Source organism: Hypanus sabinus, chromosome 21 (assembly GCF_030144855.1).
Source record: "Hypanus sabinus isolate sHypSab1 chromosome 21, sHypSab1.hap1, whole genome shotgun sequence".
In the NCBI taxonomy this organism is placed as follows: domain Eukaryota; kingdom Metazoa; phylum Chordata; class Chondrichthyes; order Myliobatiformes; family Dasyatidae; genus Hypanus; species Hypanus sabinus.
The window spans coordinates 26,755,461-26,778,897 of NC_082726.1; the positions used below are offsets into that span (position 1 = coordinate 26,755,461).

Here is a 23,437-nt window from a genome sequence, read left to right on the forward strand (position 1 = left end):
ATCTAAATGAAACAACGTTCCTCTGGGAAAAAGGTCCAATGTGCAAAACACAGTACATATTTTGCATACAGCATATAAAATAACGTTGTGGAAGTTATTGCAGTTCTCTCATTCTATTAACAGAAATGTTTATTTGGCTGCAGATTACTCTAGGATGTCCAAGAGGATGTAGAAGGTACCACATAAGAGCAAATTTCTCCTTTTACACAACCAAAATTAGTTTGGTGAAAAATCAGATAGTTCATCTGTTAGGAGTAAGAGAATAAGGAAAAGGTTGGCACTTAGACTTTGGTCACAGATCATCTGAAAACTTGGTGAGCAATGGAACAAGATTGTAGAGCTAAATACTCTTCTCCTTCTTGCTACTTCCCTATGTAGAGCAGGAGTGTTGAAAAACAGTCGCTAATTTTAGGTGAAGAGCAATAGAACTCATCAATTCCCATCTTACTGTCAAGAATTAGAATGAACAGCACACCAGAAATATTTTATCTTCTCAGCTTTGTGTATCTAAATTTGTTAGTGATTTGTTTATCAGGATTGACATGAAGGTTCAGAACATAGCACAAAAGTTTGAATGTGGAGACATAAAGTTGGACCTGTTTCTGTGCTGTTTAGCTCAGTGAATCTATTTAATAATTAATAATGCTATAGAGCCTCAATAGGTTGGTCATGATGAAGTGGGATAGGATTTGGACTCCAGAGCTCTTGTCATGTTGGTGTTTGATGAATGGAGTGAAAACAGAGATAGATTCATCAAAAATTACATGCTCTTGACCTAACATACATCTCGGCTTTGTACCTGGAAAGACCAACATATTTTAATGATGGCATCCCTGCCAAGTTTCCTGACATGTCACAGTGTTCTGATTTGGGCAGGTATCAATGTTCCTCTATTCATTGCCAATTTAAGTCATTGAACTCTCTTATCTGACAGCAGGGCCAGAGCGCATTCAATAATTCAAATGGTGGACTCACTCCTCCTCTTTGCAAGGGCAGCTGTGGTTGGATTAATAAAATGGATGAATTTGCAAGGAACCTAGCTCGAGTGAGAGGTTCAAGGTTTGCAGAGAAGGAAGTAAAACTTTTGCGATGACAGCATGGGATGGCACAATGGAACACCTAGCAAAGCAGATACTTCCCAGCTTCCGTGACGTACATTTGGCCTTACACCATAAGACTATCAAACATAGGAGTAGAATTGGGCTATTCAGCTCTGCAATTCCATCATGGTTGATTCAAGATTGTTTAATGTGATTTCCAGATCACAACCATAAAGGGGAATGAAATAATGTTACTTCAGATCCAGTGCAACATTAAAAAAGCACAAAAGATAACGAACACAATAATAATTTTAAAAGCACAACAAATACAAGTACAAAAGAATGCTTATTTACATAAGTTGATTGTACGTCCATAAAGTGATGCTAGCATGGGAGTATCTGTCCATAAAGTGACTGACAGGAAATAATAAAGTAGTGGTAGTTGGTGGGAATGGAGGGGTGAGTTAGTTGGTGGAGATGTTGATCAGCCTTACCAATTGGGGAAGGTAACTATTTTTAAGTATGTAGCCTCCTCCCTGACGGGAGCGGGACAAACAGTCCCTGAGCAAGGTGGGTGGGATCGTTCATGATGTTACTGCCTCTCTTCTGGCACCTTTCTATATACAGTATATTTCCCTGATAGAGAGTAGTTGGTGCTGCCGATGCATTGGGCAGTTTTGACTACCTGTTGTCGACCCTTCTCATCTTCTGCAGTGCAGGTTCTATACCATGCAGTGGTGCAGCTTGTCAGGATGCCCTCTACTACATATCTGTAGAATGACATGAGTATAGATGTGCATAGTCCTGCTGTCTGCAGCCTCCTTAGAATGTAGAAGCGTTGGTGAGCTTTCCTGACTGTGTGGGATGTATTGACCTCACGGCCTCTCTCTGTAACCATTGGTACTCTTAATCTTGTTCTTGGGTGCTGCCCTAGTGTAGTATGCATGTCTTCCCTATTGTTATGCAAGCTTTCTCCAGGTGCTCAGGGTTCCTCCAGCACCTCAAGACGTGAAGTTGAGTTTGTTAATTGTACAAATTGTCCCTAGCGTATTGAGTTGTGGGATCTGGGAGGAACAGAGGAGACTGCTGGTAGAAGATAAAATGGGATTAATGTAGGATTAATGTAGATGGATGTTTGGTAGTCTACACAGACTCAGTAGGCCAAAGAGACTGTTTCTGTGCTATAGAGCACTTTGAAATGAATTCTTGAAATCACTCCAGTGTCTTTCAGTGAGTGGGGCTGAAGAGTGAGGGAGAGTGGTTTAAGAGTTAGTCACTCTTTTTGCTGCAATCTCCTTAATATATAATTGGGCCAGATTGCATTGGATCCATCCTGTACCTTACAGTTGCTCATCTCTCCCTAATTGATCTCATGGCCTCTGCATCTGAACGGCCAAGAACTGTAAAATCACACAACATGGACCAGGAGCAGTCCATACACAGTTGCTAGGCTTTGGAGCAGCACAAAATGACACAAACCGGTCTGATGACAGCCAACTACTCTTAAAGGCCCTGACTCTGGTGACTGGAGCTATTTGAAAAAAAAACAATGTTTATAAAATACTGCTGATCAATTCATTATAAAAAAAAGGGCTTATTCGGATTGGCTACATGGTGTTCCACAAGGAATAATTCATTTAGTAACTCGTCGGGGTGATTGATAAGTTTGTGGCCTAAGGTAGAAGTAGAAGGAGATGAGTTATTGACTTCAAACTTTCTGCATTATCACTCAAAGAGTTGACCTGCATGTGTGTGTAACGAAAGCTGTATAATTCAACTCCTTCTACCTTAGGCCACAAACTTATCAATTACCCCTTGTAAGTGGCATGCATTTGGGTAAAAGGAATAAAGGCACGTACTATTTTCTAAATGGTGAGAAAATTCAAAAATCAGAGGTGCAAAGAGACTTGGGAAGACTTGTGCAGGATTCCCTAAAGGTTAACTAGTTGTTTGAGTCAGTGGTAATGAAAGCATTCATTTCAAGAGGACTAGAGAGCAATGGAAAGGATGTGATGCTGAGGCTTTATTAGGCATTGGTCAATCTGCATTTGAAGTATTGTGAGCATCTTTGAGCCTCTTATCTAAGAAAAGAGGTGCTGGCATTGGAGAAAGTCTAGAGAAGGTTCAAGACAATGATTACATTAAAGAAATAGTTAATGTGTGAGAAGCATTTGATGGCTCTGGGTCTGTACTCACTGGAGTTTAGAAGAATGGGGAGGGGCCTCATTGAAATGTAATGAATATTGAAAGACCAAGATAAAGAGAATGAGGAGAGGATAACTCCAGGACCAGAGGACACAACCTCAGAGCATAGGGACATTCATTTAGAACAGAGGTGAGAAGGAATAGATTTCTTTAGCCAAAAGGTGGTGAATCTGTGCAATTCATTGCCATGGATGGTTGTGGAGGCCAAGTGATTGAGTATATTGAAAGCAGTGTTTGATAGTTTCTTTGCTCGTTAGGGCGTTGAAGGTGACAGGTCAAAGGCAGGAGAATGGTGTAGAGAGGGATGATAAATTGGCAATGATGGAATGGCAGAGCAGACTCAATGGGCCGAGTGGCCTAATTCAGCTCCTATGTCTTATTGTTATAAATGTACATTGAAATAAATACAAATGCAGAATATCCCTGGGCTCCCAAGGGTGAAGCAAAAGAATCAGGTGCACTGTGATTGACCACTATGGTATGTGGGTGAGTGTGCTTGTATATACATGGATGTACACATCAGAAAATCCTGATTCCTGTGCTTATGGAGAAACTCAATGAAGAACAGAGAGAAGGAATAGATGAAGCAAAGATCCTTAAACGACCAGAGATGCTGCCAAGGGAAATCACTGTTGAAGCTTCACTGGATGTAACAAAATAGCTCACCCAAAAATTCTTTGTATTCATATCAGAATCAGATTACTATCATTGGCATGTGTCGGGAAATTTATTAACTTAGCAGGAGCAGTTCAATGCAATACATAATATACAAGAAAAAGATAAATAAGTAAATCAGTTACGGTATATGTATACTGAATAGATTAAAAATCATGCAAAAACAGAAATAATATATATTAAAAAAGTGAGATAGTGTTCATGGGTTGAATGTCCATTTAGGAATCGGATGGCCGAGGGGAAGAAGCTGTTCCTGAATCACTGAGATAATCAGTTGTTTATTATTGTTGTACATTAGGGTTTTAACCTGGAGTGAATGGAGAGTGAACGTGCTTTATATTCTTTGTGGAAACGCATTACAACCTCCTTAAGTGATCATATGACAATTATCCTCTCAAAATAACTTATCTTATTGGTAGGGCAAGAAACAGAAATGACCCATTCTGCCCTTGAAACCTTTCATAATGATTTGATCTACCTCTACATTCAGCCCTTTCTCCATATCCCTGAAGCTCTGGTTAGTAAAAATCAATCAATCCCATTTTACCATCTACAGCGCCACACAGGGTGCACAATTATGACACAGGCAAATGTGGAAGATTTAGCGTTCCAAAATATTACAGAGAATACTTCTTCATGACAGAGTATAAATTCAATGTATTGTATTTGGACACTTACTGTCAAATTAGACCATAAATGTGAAGGGAAGTATGTAATCTTTGTGGAAGAAACCTGTCCAAAAGCAGTTTGCACAGAAGTGATAAACGTTAAAATGGAAAATGATAATTAATACCATAAGGAACTTGACAGGGTGCTGGCTTTATAGAAAATTTATGACCTCTTGATTCATTTGGCACCATGGGTTGAATGTTAAAGCAAAAAATGGATTTGGCATTGAGCCGAAAAGTGGCTTAAATAAATCAACACACTTGCAAAGTCTCCTTACAGAAAAGAACTGCCTCAGTTTGATTTTCACAGGAGGATTCAGAGCTGCCAGTGGGATCTATAGGAGGGGTCAGGAGGTGGCAGCAAATCTCAAAAAGCTCTGGATATATTTTACTCAATAAATTATATTGTGAGTTTCACCCTCCTTTGGTGTGGTGAACGTATGTGATGACAACGAACCATTCCTGGGAACACTTGATGGCTCTGAGCCCGTACTCGATGAAGTTCAAAAGGATGAGGGGGAATTTCGTTAAAGCCTACCAAATACCAGAAAGACCTGGATGGAGTGGACATGGGGAGGATGTTTTCGTTAGTAGGAGAGTCTAGGATTCGAGGGCATTGCCTCCGAATAAAGGAATATACCTTTAAAGCTGAGATGAGGCACAATTTCTTCAGCAGGGGGTGGTGAATCTGTGAAATTCATTGTCACAGAGTGCTGTGGAGGCCATACTATTGGATGTATTTAAGGTAAGAGTTGATAGATTGTTGAGTGGTAGGGTGGTTAAAGGTTATGAGGAGAAGATGGGAGAATGAGGTTGAAAAGAAAATCAGTCATGATTGAATGGCCTAGTATCCTATATTGTCTTCTGAAGAAATCCTGAAACTGGGCAAAAATGCACTAAGTGGGCCACTCTGGGATTTGCATGCAGGTTTATGAGCTAAAATGGGATCTGTATGGTTCCCATTTGGAGGTTTATGCTACCATCTATTTATCAGTGGGAAATGAGTCAGTGCTCGAAGAACCTTTCCTGTGGAGCCATTATACAGCAGCAGACATCACTCTCACAGGGGTGAGAGGGGAAGTGGGGGGCACAGCATTCTTTACTGTGTGGGGCAGTTCCATCTCCCTACCACCATCCTCATTTACCAACTACTGACCTGACTGAACCCAGAGGTAGGGAGTCCTCAAAGCATCCTGCAGTATGGGACCACCATTACGGATGTTCACAAGTAGTTAATTAAAGAATGATACTGTAATCAATGTTTAGGACTAGTTTATAATAATAGTATTATTTGAAAACTGTTAGCATGGATTTAGTGGGCTGAAGGGCCTGTTTCTATATTGTATAATGCTATGACTCTAGGGTATACTTTGTGTTGGATTTCACAAAGACCTATCACAGGTAGGGTTGCTGGTACCCTCTCTGAAGACTGTTGGCACTGGACTAACAGCAGTGGCTGATACAATTCATCAAAAGTCGTACACACATAATCCACAGCATACATACATCACATTATGAGGGTAGACCAACCTTTGTACTACAAGGAGCATCACTGATTAATCTACCACAAGGCTGACCAAAGGACACTGTGGTTAGAAGATACTGTGTACAGGACATCAACTTGACAATAAGGATCCTTTCTTTGCTGTCTCCCAGGTGATATGGTCATTTTTTCTGAGTGAAGGGAAAAGATTGGTGATTTCTCCAGTTTCCAGTCTCCAGTTTCTGCTGGCTGAGAAGGAAACACATGCCAGCTTGTGAGAACAGGAAACTATACCATGCATAGCAAGGAAATATACAGGTGGATCTGATTTCTATGCAAATATCTCTTGCTTTGGAGACCCTCTGGGCCTAGCTTGATATTTTCCAAATGAGGGCACATCACAACCCCCATACTTTCCTCCCAATAATTCCTTATGACTGTCTCCCACTTCTCCCCAAATTCACTATGTCAGCCATTGGTTGAATAATCTGACAAAGCTCTTCAATATCCTTGGCAACAATCCTCTTGATGTCTTCCTCTGCAAGAAGCTGTGTCCATTGATACCTTTTGAATGACAGTGATTAAATATATCTGCCTCATGGACTAAGCTGATTAAATGGAAGATGCTTTGAAGAGAAGGAGAATGAGAGGTGACTTGATAGAGGTGTACAAAATGATAAGAAGCATAGATCAAGTGGGTAGCCAGAGACTATTTCCCAAAGGTGAAATGGCTAATACAAGGGGGGTATAACCTTAAAGTATTGGGAGGAAAGTATGGGAGATGTCAGAGGTAGATTTTCTACACAGATAGTGTTAGGTGAATGGAACATACTGCCAGGCATGGTGTAGAGGCAGATACATCAGGGACATTTAAGTGACTCTTAGATAGGCACATGAATGAAAGAAAATGGAGGGCTATGTGGAAGGGAAGGGCTAGATTGATCTTGGAGTTGGTTAAAGGGTCAGCACAACATCATAGACTGAAGGGCCTGTACTGAGCTCTACTGTTCTCTGTTAAACTGTTAGCAAACCAAATCAGATGTGCTCTGGCTAATTCCCATTCCAGTTGTTTGGCCACCAGGCTGGTTCCACATGCTAAAGTAGTTTTGGAAGCCACTCAGGTTACTGATTATAGTTGTGGAAAGTTAAAATGTCAAATCAGATAGCAGGAAAACAGATCTTTTAACTCACCAATTTCCTGCAATCAAATACCTATTTACACTAGACCCCACTTTTTCAAAAAGTTTTGAGCAATACAGTATGCAACAAGCCGGACTCGTCCCTGTCCACCAAGTTGGCTGACTGAGCTAGTCCCATTGGTGGAACGCAGCAGGTCAGGCAGCATCTATAGGGAGAAGTACTGTCGATGTTTCAGTCCTGATGAAGGGTCTTGGCCCGAAACATCAACAGCGCTTTTCCCTATAGATGCTGCCTGACCTGCTGCGTTCTACCAGCATTTTGTGTGTGTTGCTTGAATTTCCAGCATCTGCAGATTTCCTCATGTAGTCCCATTGGACTGTGTTTGGCCCATATCCAAACCTTTCCTTTCCACGTAACTGTCTAAATGCTTTTTAAATTTTATAATTCATACAGAAACAATCTGTTCAGCCTGATCTATCCATACCAGCCAAGCTATTTCTAATTGCCTGCATTTGGCCCATAATCCTCCAAACATTTTTAGTTCATGTACTGTAACCGTCAAAGTATCTTTTAAATGCAATCCTTCTCACTGGCAGCTCATTCATGTAATGAACCTTTCCACCCTCTGTGAGGTAAAGTTGCCCCTCATGTCCCTTTTAAATTGTTCCCAACTTAAATCTATGTCCTCTAGTTTTGGATCCCCCAGCCTGGGGACAAAAAATGACTTGTTACTATTCACCTTATCTATTCCTCTCACAATTTTATAGATCTCTATGAGGTCACCCCTCAACCTCCTGCATTCCAGAGGAAGAAATCCCAGCCTCCCCTTATAACTCAATCCATCCAGTACCAGTGACATCCTTGTGTCTGCATTTCCAAAGCATATCATTGGCTGTGAAACGATCAGGGGTGTTAAGGGTGTGATATAAATGCAAATCTCTCCAAAGAATTTCAGTAGATTAAAGACAGGAGATTATGGGGAATCTCTATAGATGAGGTCTGTCTTGAATGACTATGAATTTTTACACTGTTAAAAACAAGTATTGTTAAAACTTAAATCTCTACACATGTTGGATCCACACAGAAAATACATAAGAGAAAGAAATAGATGAGACCCATGGTGCAAGTTTTAGAAGTTCTGAAACAAACATTCATGTTAAAAAAGCCCACTTTATTCGTTTTATTAAAAGAACAAATTGATTGTTCTTTTAACATAATTCACAGCATTGTTCCTCTGCAGAGAAAAGAATGGCTTTGTTCAATTGTGAAGATTTTGTTTGCTCAACAAAGACTTGTTAAGTACTGATTTCTACTGGGACCATTGCCATTTTATTTGTGTCATCTAGTGTTTAAATCTACAAAGTGTTGGCAAGTGTGTCTGGGAAAGTCTTCATCAAGACATCGACAGAAGTATTGGTTACTCAATTTGTGGTGTTTAAATAAACTTGAAACAATGTCTTCTTCAATGCACGTTTGCACTTGGATTTCATCAGAGTTTCTCCCACTCTGCCGGCTGACTTTGGTGGAGATTTGGAAGAAACGAAAAAGGATTTCTGTCAAAACTAAAGGGCCAATGTTACTGGAGAAACCCCATGGAAATTCCTGATGCTTGTCTTTGGTTTCATTCTTAGCTTGGGTTTCATAATGCAAAGGCTAATGGCCCAATGTAGAATTTAAAAAAAATGTGTCCCAGAAGCTAAGCTGTTACAGCACAACTATAATACTGGCATGTACCTGAAAATGTAAAAACTGCACAAATATGTCTGTTTCGTAAACAACGGCACAAATCCAAACCAGCCAATTAACATCCCATCAATCTACTCTCAAACACTAGCAAAGTGATAGAAGATGTTGTCAAGAGGGTAACGAAGCAGTTTTTTGTTTACCAACAGCCAGCTTACATATATCCAGTTTAGTTTTTACCCTTACCACTTGGCTGCAGACATCATCATTAGGTCTAAATACAGGTTGGCAAGCTGAATTCCAACTTGAGGTAAGAAGTATTGGACTTTAACTAAAGGCTATCTTTGATGGAATTTGAGATTCCGGTAAAACACAAGCCAAATTGAAAAGATTCTACAAATTGGACTCAAAATTGGATGTGGGAGGTCAGTCATCTGATCTGGGAACACAGATCTGTAATTCCTTGAAAGTGGCACCACAGGTCGATAGGATCGTAAAGAGAGATTTTGACACACTGTCCTTCCTAAATCAAAGTACTGTGTACGGGAGTTGGGACATTATGTTGAAATTATATAAGACATTGGTGAGGCCTAATTTGGAATATTGTGCGCATTTCTGGTCAGCCACCTAGAAGAAAGATATCAATAAAATGAAAAGAGTACTAAAAATATTAACAAAGATGTTGAGCTGTAGAGGAAGGTTGAATAGATTGGAAATTTATTTCCTGGAGCAGAGGAAATGAGAAGACATTTAATTGAGGTATACAAAATTATGATGGGTATAGATAGGGTAAATGGAAGCAAGATCCTTCCACTGAGGTTGGGTGAGCATGCATTGAAGTTGAAGGTGTAACTGTTTAAGAGGAATATGAGGGAAAAGTTGGAGGGCAGTGAGTGTGGAACAAACTTCCAGCGAAAGTGGTTGATGTGGATTTGATTACAACATTTACAAGGTTTGGATAAGTACATGGATGGGAGATGCATGAATGGCTATGGTCCAGGTGCAGGTCGATGGGACTGGGCATAGTAGTTCAGTGTGGAGTAAATGGGTCAAAATGCTGTTTCAGTAAAGTAGTGACTTGCGTTTAATCGTCTTCAACTACTTCATCAGTAAATTTCCTTCAGGTATTCACCGATAATTAGTCAACATTCAGCTTCACTTTTAATTCATTAAATACTCAGTGCAGAAAGACCTGAGCAACTGAAGTACGAGCAGATAAGTGGCAAATGAAATTCACAGCACACTCAAGACAATGATGGACTGCCTCATCCAGGTTCATTCAGATTTAGTTGGAGCTCATTGAATTTGGTTTGCTCAAACACGAGGAAATCTGCAGATGCTGGAAATTCAAGCAACACACACAAAATGCTGCTGGAACGCAGCAGGCCAGACAGCATCTATAGGGGGAAGTACAGTCGATGTTTCGGGCCAAGACCCTTCGTCAGGCCTGCTGCGTTCCACCGGCATTTTGTGTGTGTAATTTGGTTTGCTGACAGTTTAGTCTGTGAGACAAATAAGTTTAGTCATTGTCACCCAGAAGGAATCAATGGATACTGTTTCCTATAGAGGAAGATGTCAAGAGGACTGTTGCCAATGACATTAAAGAACTTTGTCAGATTATTCCTGAGCAGGACCTTTGGAATTCACTTCCGGGGTGGTCGTAAAGGCAGATACATTAGGGATATTTAAGAGACCCTTAGATAGTCGCAAGGTTGAAAGAAAAATGAGGAGCTATGTGGGAGGGAAGGGTTGGATTGATCTTAGAGTAGATTATAACGTTGGCACAACATCGTGCACCATAGAGCATATACTGTGCTGTAATGTTCTATGTTCATCCACCATCCTAAACATTCACTTCCTTGGACACTGGTTCATTGTGCCTGCAGTGTGTGACACCTTGACTAAACTTCCTCAGCCCCCAAGAAGGGCAAGTGTATAAAAACACAACCTCCTGAAGATTCTCCTCCAAGTAGTGCAATAGCTTGATTTAGAAATATGTTACCAGTCCAGATCCAATTCACATTAAGATTTATTTATTACATGTACATTGAAACATAGAGTGAAATGTATCATGTGCATTGACAACCAACACAACCTAGAGATGTGCTGGATGCAGCCCTTAAATGTCACTCCACATTCCAGCACCAATAATGCATACCTATAATGCTTGGCAGAACAACATGGAACATGACAAAACAGGACACAGCAAACAGCAAATCAACAAAAACATCATCATTTTTGTTCACCATCATTGGGTCTAAACCCCAACATTACTGAAGACCCACATTCACCAGAAGGTCAGAAGCTCCCCAATACCTTCACAAAACATAGAAAGGAAATAATTGTTTTAAAAACCTTAAAAAACTGACTTTTACTTATTACAACACAAAATGAAACTGTTGAATCCATTGGTCCACGCCAGTCCCCAGCAGGTTCCTCCATCACTCCCCTATCCTTCTCTCTATTTATCTGTACCCCACATTTTATTCTCTCTCAATTTCCATTTTGATTCTTTTACCACTTCCCAGCACTGATGGATGATTCACTGTGCTCAATTAACCCTCCATTTTTGCAACGTAGGAGGAAACTGAAGCACATGTTGGCAACCCATTGAGTCACAGTTTGAACAGATAAACTATGGGATTCCCATTTGCAACCTACCATAAAGGAGCTAAATTAATCCTCTGCTTCACATAACTGCTGGCTGGTGGCGTAGTAGCAAAAGCTCCTGAGTTCAAATCCAGCCGGCTCCCTTGCATGCTATTCCATCTGAGTAAATCTGTTCAGCCTCATAAAAATAAGAAAGCCTGCTAAAAAAAAATGCCGTCACAACGGCATCCCGATGACTCCATTATTGGGTATTATAATTCCCCATTAACTCTCCATTCACTAATCACCAAACCCTTGTTTTTAACATTTTCGCCTCCACGTCATCTAGTCCTATAATGCCTCCAGATCACCCCTTTACCGTTCCTGTCTTGTGTAGCCCTGATATTGTTTGCACCACTAAGTCTCAAAGTTCAAGGATGCTCTCTATAAACCTCTTCACTCTAAATCATTTACAAAACTTCAGAAAAGATACTCTTCAACCAAAGGACAAACATCTTCATTGCAGTTCAATAACAAATTTTGATTTTACCCTGTGAAGCAATTGAGGGAAACATTACCACACCATTCTGGTTTATGTTCTGACCAGCAAGCTCAAGCATTTTCAGAACATCATACAATTGACTTTCACACTGGGCTTTCCATCTGTAAAATCATTTCACAGATTAATTGGTAACCCTCACAAAGGGAGCCAAATACTTTAGTATGCAGCATTCTACTGTATATGAAGAATTCACGAATAGTTTGAAGTCCTAAGTTCAAAGTAAATTTATTACCTAAGTTCGTATATGACACCATATACTACTCTGAGATTCATTTTCTTGTAGGAATTCACAGTAGAACAAAGAAATACAATAGACTCAATGAAAAACTACACACAAACTAATACTGGCAAGCAATCAATGCACAAAAGAAGACAAACTATGCAAATAAAAATAATAGTAATAAATAGATAAATAATACTGAGCTCATGATTTGTAGAGTCCTTGAAAGTTAGTTTATAGATTGTGGAATCAGTCCAGAGTTGAGAAGGGTGAAGTTATCTGCGCTAGTTCAAGTTTTAACCAGTAAGTTCCAGCATTTTTAGACATCATACAACTGATTTTCATACCGGCCTTTTCATCTGTATAATCATTTCACAGAATAATTGGTAACCCCCACAAAGGGAACCAATGGATTTAGTATGCAGCATTCCACACCAAGAATTCAAGTATAACACAATTGAAACCATCCTCTCAATCTTGGGAAAAGATCAAGTGATGAGAAACCACCTGACTGTAGTCTTTGAAATGCAAATACATCAAATCACAGATAGAAATGTAGATCATCCAGTCTCAGTCAGTTCTGGAGGCTTCAATAGTTATGAATTTTGGAAGTCCGTAGAATGCATCCTATATTAGTACAAGTTGTGTTTACCACTCATGGCTCAGCATGAAACTCTTGGCAAAATTCATCCAACTTTCTTTCTCTCGCTTCTGGTGTTTCATACCTCATTCACAGCCTCCTGTTTATACTTCCGTGACGCATCTTTTGCTACTCGATCTGCAGCACCACTAAATGGACAAGTCTTCTGCTTATATCCTCATATAGTCTGCCCTATTAAATATCTCTACCCTCCCACCTCAACAAAACTTTTATATCTGCTGTAAAACCATCAGTTTGAAATGTTAATTCGGAGACATTACCTGTTCTGCTCAGCATTTTCGTCATTTTCTGTGTTTATTTCAGATGTCTGGCATCTGCAGTATTTTAGTTTCATTTATTTATCACCTTTCATAAGCTGACATTGTGTTGCAGCCAAGAAAATTCTTTTGAAGGCTAATTACATTGCAATATAAAAACATTATGATATAGTGACTAAATAAGCTATTTTATCATTGCCAGTGGAAGGGTTGGTATGCATGATATCAGACAACCAAAGCACACATTACATTCAATTCCCTGTGTTAGGTAGTAACAAGAAGGCATACAGAGGAAAGGATCCAAGGGTGTGCTCAAAGCCTCCTGGGAATCTCTGCCCCATAACAATTAGAAATGTCAAAGATGCACTGGGATCATATTGAGACCAAATTAGACCACAATATGGCTCTGTCTATGCAGAGGATGGAGCACACAAACGTACTCAGCCATTCAAGAGCCCTGCACAGCACCCTCTGTCTACAGTATATTCTGCATTCTGTTTGTCTTTAGGACCTCAATGTAATTAGGTATGCTGTGACCTATCTTGGTGTCACACAAAACAAAAGCAGATGTGGGGTACAAGAAAATAAGGGGAGAGAAAGGGGACTGATGAGTTAATGAATTAACTAGTCTCCTTCTGTTGTACTAACGAAGAAAAAATGTATGTTTACTTTTTATTCATATTTGCATGAACAGGTTTGGGAAGCAATTATTGCCCATCTGTGTTTTAGTGAGGCTGATGGGAAGCAAGATTTCTGAAATTACTCCAGACCTTCTTGTGAACGCGCTTTCACAACGATGCTGGGATTTAAACCCAGTGGTGAGGAGGACGTGGAAAATATTTCCAAATCAAGGCATTTTGCTACGGAGGAGAATGCAAGACGTTCCCACATTGGCTTCATGAGCCACCTCTTGGGGGAAAGGATTACTCAGGAGACTAAAGATCTTTTTGGAATACTACTGCATAATCCTTACTGGCCACCAAACAGAGCAGATTGACTTGGTTTAACAACGCTGACAATGTATTGATGTCTCAGGTTAAATTATTGATAAATAATTCAGTCTGAGCAGCTAGTGTCTCATCTCTTGACACCCATAACTTTTCCATCATTTGCAAGGCACAATTCAGGAGCATCCTGAAATCACCCAGACTCGCTGCCAGAACTGTAACTTCTTTACCTTTCCCACTCACCTGGCTTCACCGATCACCTTCCAGCTTGTCCTTCTCCTCCTTCCCCTACCTTTTTATTCAGTCATCTCTGCACCCCAACTTCTTTTCCAGTCCTGATGAAAAGTCTCGGCCCAAAACAACGACTGTTTATTGATACTGCCTAACCTGTTGAGTTCCTCCTTGTGTGTGTTGCTTTGGATTTCCAGCATCTGCAGAATCCCCTGTGTTTAGATTTCTTTCTTGTCTGAGTGAATGCAGCTCCAATAAACCCTGAGTTTAGCACCAACCAGGACAATTAAAAGCAAAGTGCTAGGAATTGTCAGCAGAGTAAGGGAACGAGACCTGTTTCTCTTTTTGCAGATGCTGCCTGACCTGCTGAGTATTTCCAGTTCTGCAGGATCTGCATTACATTATGATTTTCAGTTGACATCCAGCACAAAGCAACTACTTATTTCTTACACCATCCTCATTTTGTTATTCAGTAAGACACAAGAGCTGAAGGGCTCATACTGTGCTGGCCATGTTCTTGGTTTTAAGAGAATGCAAATGCTAGAATCTGGAGCAACAAACAATCTGTTGGAAGAACTTAGCAAGTCAAGCAGCATCTGCTGGGCAGAAGAAGGAATTGTTGATGTTTCAGGTCAAAACCCTACATCAGTGCTGAGAGTGCAGAGGGAAGATAGGCAGTATAGGAGATGGATAATGGAGAGACAAGCGTCCAAAGTGATTGGGGGAATGAGCAGGGCATTTGTGCCAGGTAGGGAGGGGAAGGATGCTGCAGAGTTGTGTGATAGTAGCAGGTAATGGAGGCAGACAAAGAATTAAAAAAAAGGGGGACAAATTGAATGAGGTGGGGAGGAAGGTTGAAGATAGCTGCTGGAGGAAGACACGCTGGAGCATAGCTGGACTCATGGAACTAAAAGGATGAGTATGGGAACCTTTAGGTGAAAGTTCAAAGGCAGGTGCAACCAGAATCAGATAGGGAGGCTCAAGCCTGTGGTCAAACGGATGAATGGAACTAGGAACAGGAGGAGAATGAATAATTGTGATGGAGGGCTGGAGAGGGAGGGTGGTCAGGGGGACAGAAAGGAAGGCTGGAAGAGGATTGGAACCAATCAATGGGGCTGGGGAGAGAAGGGGCAAAAACTACTGGAGGGGAGATTACCTAAAGGTGAAAACTTTTCACCACTCCTTTTCAGCGATTCATGCCCATTCCCTCCATTATCAGGACATGGTGATGACAGTGTGTACCGACAACAAAGTATCCTGCTTTTACTTGTCCAGGGCCTTTATAACCTCGTCCATTACACATCTTGTGTGTGTGACAGGTGATTTTAAATTACAAAAACTGCAAATCCAAAACAATAAATATTGAAAATACTCATTAGGTCAGGCTGTTCGTGGAGAAAGAAAGACATCTTATGTTTCATCGGATAAGGATGAAATAAAGATCAGATATTAGAAATGGATGGAATCATAGAGTAATACAGCATATAAACGGGTCCTTCTCAACTCATCCATGCTAATTAAGCTGGTCCCATTTGCCCACATTTGGCCTGTATCCCTCTGAATGTTTGTTGTCCATGTCCAAGTATGGTTTAAATATTGTTAATGCACCAACCTCAACACTTCCTCTGGCAGCTCATTCCATATACTGATCACTTCCTGAGTGCAAAGGTTGCTTCTCAGGTTCCTATTAAATCTCTCCCCTGTTACATTAAACCAATGCTGTCTAGCTCTTGATTCTTTAACTTTGGGGAAAAGACTGTGCGTGTTAACTTTATCTATGACCCTCATGATTTTGTATAACTCTGAGAGACAACTCTTCATTGTCCTACCCTCCAGGGAATAAAGTCCCAACTTGCTAATCCTCTTTCCATAACTCAGTCCCTCAAGTTCCAACAACATCCTTGTAAATCTCCTCTGCGCTCTTTCCACTTTGTTAGCATCTTTATCTTATCATGGTCTTTTAATGTCACAGTGTCTTTACCGAGAACCCATCCCAATAACACTGTGAGAGAAACTTTATAGAAGGACTGTAGTTGTTAAAGCAAGTGTTAAAGAATTCACCATCACCTTGTCAAGGACATCTGGGGGAATGGGGATGTGAGTCTGCAGGAGAATCTGCAAAAGAGACTCAACAGGATGTTGGTTGGATTGGAACATTTCTGTTAGAAAGTGAGACTGGATAGGCTGAATTTCTCTAGAGAAGAGGAGGTTGAGGGGTGGCACGATAAAAAGGTGTACAAAATTATAAGGAGGAAATCAATGGGGTCGATATTCAGAATATTTTCCCCGTGGTGGAAGTGTCTAGATAAGAGGGCATGGATTTAAGAAGGAGGTAAGGGGTTCAGTGGGGATCCAGGGTAGGGAGGAGTTTTTCACAGAGAGAGTGGTTGCAACAGGGAATGTCCTGCCTAAGGAGATGGTGGAGGCAGCTAACCTCAAAACATTTAGGAAGCAGAGTAACACACACTAAATGCTGGAGAAAGTCAGCGGGTCAGGCAGCATTTATGGAGAGGAATAAAGATTGGATGATTTGGACTGACACTTCATCAGGACTGCAGAATCTCTTGTGCTTGCATTTAGGAAGCATTTGGATAATCACTTGAATCATAATGGCATTGAAGGCCATGGACAAGTTATAGGTGAATGGGATGAGCATAGATAAGTACAATGGTCAGCATGGAACTATTGGGCCGGATGCCCTATTTGCATGCTGTATGATTCTAATAAATACTGATTCAGTATTAATGTCACATTCTCAAAAGTGAATACATAATAAGATTGTATTAGAAACAAATTGAATATGTAAATATGAATAATATTGTAATGGTCTCCCTGCTCCCCATTAATTTTCAGAAAAGCTGTAGTCTGTACCACATCATCTTGATGGGGCGATAGTTGATCTCCCTCCCACTGTTGCTAGGGTGAAGCATCTGTCACTGTGTGATGGTCACCACGGGAGACAGAAGTAAAATGCCAGCAGTGGCAAGGCACACTCCAATGGCTAGTTGAATTGAACACTTTTTCCTCACACATCATGTGCATCAGAATGGTTTCAACTGGATAATTGACAGTGTGTTAGATGAGACTGGCAATGGTCCTTATCATTTGGAGGCAAGCACAATTGGCACACACTCTGTGGGCTCCGAGGGAGACAAAAGATTGAACAGGAAAGTACAATACGTGGCAATGTTGTTATTCCAGTTCTTGGGCTGACTGCTTGCTGATCCAGTAAAGTCACTGAGCTATGCTTAAATGGCTTTATGCTCTCCAGTTTTCAGAGGGAGTCATATAGGCTTCATGTGGAAGAAAATGATCATATTGCAGCTCATGATTTGTTCTGTTAGTATTTTAATTTTTAAGGGAAAATGGCACTTTTTACGTTATTGATTTAATTAGAAAGTACTAACATTTGCAATTGATTACAAATGGAATCCTGATCTCTCAATCACTCTTCTCGCTCTTCAGGGTACTAATAAATACAAGCTTCTCATCTTCTTTTCAGTTAGAAGAACTAAATAAAAATGCATTTAAAAAACAAAATGTGAGTAGACCAAATTAGTAGTGCCAAATGCTTGGCTTTAATGAGTGCCTTAATGGAGCAGACAGCAACGGAGGGAAAGAGTTTGAGTGGACTTCGCTGTTCAAAGTCCATATTGCTAGGTACTCACCCAGTCACACTCTGAGCATAGGCACCTAACAGGAGGCTGTAAAAAAGTGGTTAAAACAAATTATAGTCATGTAAGATGTCAGAACTGGAGATACTCTGAGATCCTAGTTTGTTGAAGAGTTTGTGAAAACTGGCTAGTGAAATTGGGGGTTTATTTTCTTTGGAGTTTACAGTAGATAGTTGAGGGGTGATGTAATTGAACCTTAAAAGGACCTTAGGTGGCAAGACAGGAGCAATATTCTAACTGATGTGAAAATTTCATATGGGGGCACAATAATAAAATTAAGGCAAGTCACTTCACATTCGAAACCAGTACAGCCAGGTTGGGTCTTCTTTCGACTGAACGTGATACATCTCTGGAATTTTCTACCATCAATGCTTGCAGAGATGAGATCAAAAAGAAGAAGTGGATAAATTTTCGAAAGACTAGTGAACTGATTTCTGTGGGGATCGAACAGAGGAGAGGAGAGAGAGCCTGGGGCAGGTCAGTTATAATCATACCCTATGGAGGGGCAGGCTTGAGAGGCTGTGTGGCCTATACTTGCTTCTACCTTCTTTACGTTCTTGTGTATAACAGGAATTAGGTTGTGGTGAGCTGAGTAAATGAGAATTATGTAAAGTGTCAATAGCAAGTGGAAAACAAGGAGATAATAGCATACAGACAACAGTTTTGGATGACTAAAGCTACGTTGGGAGATCAGATCATAACTCCAGACTGACCCTATAGAGTCATAGATGTGGGTCTTAGGAACAACTGAGCTGTTGCAGGGACAGACATTGGTAAAAATATTACTGATGGAGCAGGGCAGTATGGAAACACTCACATATCCCTGTATCCAGGCCGTGGTCACTTTGGGATCAAAGTTCTTCCTGCAGCTATCCAAAGTAGTGATGGCTTGCCCACTAGTATAAAAAATCCAAAATGGATGTGCACGCTTTAACTACCGATGGAGGTCTCCTTTCATTCCAGCAGTGAGGAACTTGTGTTAAGATGCCGTGGGCACTGGAAGGTTTAAATAAAGACAGAGAATAGCAGAATGCCTCAGCAAGTCAGGTATCATCTGTGGTGAAAGGAACAAAATCAACATTTCAGGATGTTGGCCTTCTGACAGATTCAGAAACAGCCTCATCAGAATGATTACCGCAAAAGTCTCTGCAGATGCTGAAAACCTTGAGCAACATTTATCTTCAGGGAAAGGTCTGAGCTGTAGAAAAAGTGTGGGTTACACCTGAACATGAGGGGGGGGGGAGCAATATCTTTGTGGACAGGTGTACTAGTGCTTTTGGGGAGGGCTTAAAATACCTTGACAGGGCTATGGGAACTGGAATGATAGGGCTGAGGATGGGGCAGTTGGTATACACGTTACTGCAGTGTGTAGTGAGACTGTGAGGAAGGACAGGCAGGTGATAGGGCAAAATTGCAGTCAGTCGAATGAGTTGAAGTGTAACATGGGGGCAAAATCCAAAAGGGTGATGAAAACGGTACAGAAAATGTTATATTTGAATGAACACAGTATACATAAATCTTGTTGCATAATTAGAAATGGGCAAGTATGATGTTGTAGGCATCACTAAATCATGGTTCAAGAAGATCATAGATGGGGGCTTAATATCCAAGCATACACCTTGTATTGAAAGGGCAGACAGGTAGGCAGAGAGAGTGAGGAGCTTTTGGTAATAAATGAAATCAATTCCTTAGAAAGAGGTGACATAAGATTGGAAGATATAGAATCACTTTGGGCAAAGACCCGTATGGTAGTTATCTACGGGCACCAGGATGTGTGATATACATTTCAACAGAAATAGAAAAGGCATGTGATAGGGAACGCTACGCAAGTTGTGGGGGATTTTCAATGTGCAGGTAGATTGGGAAAATCAGGTTGCTGCTGGATCCCAAGAAGGGGAAGTTGTCAAATGCCTATCAGCTGGCTTTTAGAGCAGCTTGTGGTTGATCTCACTAGGGGAAAGGCAGTTCTGGATTGGATGTTGAATAATGAACCAGATTTAATTAAGGAGTTTAAGGTAAAGGAAAACTTAGGAGATACTGATCATAATATGAAAGAATTCACCCTGCAGTTTGAGAGAGAGAAGATAAAGTCCGATGCATCAACACTACAGTGGAGTAAAGGGAATTACAGATGCACGAGTGAGGAGTTGGCCACCTTGGATTGGAAGGGGACACTAGCTGGCATAACAGCAGGACAGCAACAGCTGAAATTTCTGGGAGTAATTCAGAAGGTGCAGGATAAATACATCCCAAAGATGAAGAAGTATTCAAAAGGGAGGATGAGGTAACTGTGGCAAATGAGGCAAGTGAAAGACTGCATAAAAGCAAAAGAGAGGGCATATAGTATAACAAAAATTAATGGGAAGTGAGAGGATTGGGAAGCTTTCAAAAACCAACAGAAGGCAACTCATAAAAAATGAGCTGAATTGAATCGACTTTATTTCTTACATTCTTCAAATACACGAGGAGTAAAACTTTATGTTTTGTCTCTGTCTAAATGTGCAATGTACAATCATAGTAATTTATAATAAATAGAACAGTCAATGTAACATACAAATATATTCAGATCAGGGTGAGTTAATCAGTCTGATGGCCTAATGGAAGAAGCTGTCTCAGAGCCTGTTGGTCCTGGCTTTTATGGTGTGGTACCATTTTCCGGATTGTAGCAGCTGGAGTAATTGTGGTTGGGGTGACTCGGGTCCCCAATGATCCTACGGGTCCTTTTCTTACACCTGTCCTTGTAAATGTCCTGAATCATGGGAAGTTCATAACTACAGATGCACTGGGCTGTCCGCACCACTCTCTGCAGAGTCCTGTGATTGAGGGAAGTACAGTTCCCATACCAGGCAGTGATGCTGCCAGTCAGGATGCTCTCAATTGCTCCCCTGTAGAAAGTTCTTAGGATTTGGGGGCCCATACCAAACTTCCTCAACCGTCTGAGGTGAAAGAGGTGCTATTGTGCCTTTTTCACCACATTGCTGGTATGTACAGACTGCGGGAGGTCCTCGGTGATGTGGATGTTGAGGAACTTAAAGCTGTTTACCCTCTCAACCCCCAATCCATTGATGTCAATAGTGGTTATCCCATCTCCATTTCTCCTGTAATCCACAACCAGCTCCTTTGTTTTTGTGACACTGAGGAAGAAGTTGTTTTCTTGACACCACTGTGTCAGAGAGATGACTTCTTCCCTGTAGCCCTGTTCATTATTATCTGAGATTAGGCCAATCAATGTAGTGTTTTTGGCAAATTTAATTAGCAGATTAGAGTTGTGCGTGGCAACACAGTCATGGGTATGTAGGGAGTAAAGGAGGGGACTTAGTACACAGCCCCGAGGGGAGAAAAGTTGAAGTATGAAGGTAAGCTAAACAGTAATATCAAAAGGATACCAAAATATTTTTCAGATAGATAAAGAGTAAAATAGAGGTGAGATATTGGACCACTGGAAGATAACACTAGAAAGGTAGACGTGGGGGACAAAGAAATAGTGCATTAACTTAACATTTATTTTACATCAGTCTTCACTGTGAAAGACAATAGAAGTATGCCAGAAAGTTGAAAGTGTTAGTGAGTAGAAGTGAGTGTTATTGCTATTACTAAGGAGAAGGTGCTTGGGAAGATGAAAGGTCTGAAGGTAAATAAGTCATCTGGAACAGATGGGCTACACCCCAGGGTTCTGAAAAAGATTGTGGAGGCATTAACAATGATCTTTCAAGAATCTCTAGATTCTGGAATGGTTCTGGAGGACTGGAAAAGTAAAAATGTCATACCACTCTTTGAGAAGGGAGGAAGGCAGGAGAGGAAAAAAAATTATAGGCCAGTTAGCCTGATGTTAATGTTCATTATTAAGGATGAAGTGTTGGGATACTTGAAGTATGAAGAAGAAAGCCTTTAACTCCGAGTGGAGTAATTGGAATGCTGCCATCACGGCGTTTTTTTTTAAGCGGGCTTTCTTATTTTTATGAGGCTGAGTTGCTCAACTCAGCACGGATGGAAATTGTGCAAGGGGGTTGGCTGGATTCGAACTCGGGAGCCTCCAATCCGAAGTCCAGCATTGATGCTACTACACCACCAGTTGGTTATTGGGATACTTAAAGCCATAATAAAGTACGTCAAAGTCAGTATGTTTTCCTTAAGGAAACTTGCCTGTGAGAATTCTTAGAGGAAATGACAGGTAGGATGGACAAAGGAGAGTTAGTGGATGTTATTTACTTGTACTTTCAGAATGCCTTTGACAAGCGGCCACGCATGAGGCTGTGTAACAAGATAAGAGTGCATTGTATCCCAGGAAAGATATTAGCATGGATAGAAGATTGGCTGACTGGCAGGAGGCAAATAATGAGAATAAAGGAGGCTTTTTCTGCCATTGACTAGTAGTATTCCATTGGGGTCAGTATTGGGACCACTTTTCTCACATTATATGTCAACAATTTGGATGATGAAATTGATGGCTTTGTGGTCAGGTTTTCAGAAGATACAAAGATAGGCGGAGGGGCAGGTAGTGTTGAGGAAGCAGGGAGTCTGCAGAAGGACTTGGACAGATTGGGAAAATAGGTGAATAAGTAGCAGATAGAATATAGTGTAGGAAGAAGTATGGTCGGACACCTTGATAGAAGTAACAAAGGTGCAGACTACTTTCTAAACGGAGAAAATTCAAAAATTAGAATTGCAAAGGAATTTGGGAGTCTTTGTGCAGGATTCCTTAAAGTTAACTTGCAGCTTGAATTGGAGGGCAAGAATATCAGAGCAAGCTTGTAATGCTGAGGCTTTATAAGGTATTTCTCAGTCTGTACTTGGAGTATTGCAAACAGTTCTGGGGCCCTTATCTAAGAACATATATGCTGGCATTGGAGAGATTCAGAGGAGATTCATGAGAATGATTCCTGGAATAAAAGAGTTAACATGTGATTGATGGCGCTGAACCTGTACTCACTGGAGTTTAGAAGAATGAGGGAGGTCTCATTGAAAACTACCAATTATTGAAAGGCCTAGATAGAGTGGCTGTGGAGAGGATGTTTCCTATAGTGGGGGAGTCTAACATGAGAAAGCACAGCCTCAGAATAGAAGGACATCTATTTTGAACAGATATGAGGAGGAATTTATTTAGCCAGAGAGTGGAGAATCTGTAGAATTCATTGCCACAGGTGGCTGTGAAGCCAATCTTTGAGTATATTTAAACTGGATGTTTATAGGTTCTTGGTTAGTCAGGACATCGAAGGTTACGGGGAGAAGGCAGGAGAATAGATTTGAGAAGGATTATAAATCATCCATGATGGAATGGTGGAACACAAGCAACCTTTCAGCTCCTATATCTTATGATCTATGGTCTAAAATACCTGGGGAACTTAGCAGGTCAGTCAGCATCTACGGAAGGAAAAAAAAATCTGTTGACATTTCAGGCTAAG

The 23,437-nt window shown here is 40.7% G+C and overlaps 1 protein-coding gene across 1 annotated transcript in view; it reads left to right on the forward strand.

Moving 5' to 3' along the window:
• Positions 1 to 23,437, forward strand: part of hcn4 (hyperpolarization activated cyclic nucleotide-gated potassium channel 4) — a 501,153-nt gene that overhangs the window by 200,197 nt on the left and 277,519 nt on the right. The gene's annotated exons all lie outside the window — the stretch shown is intronic.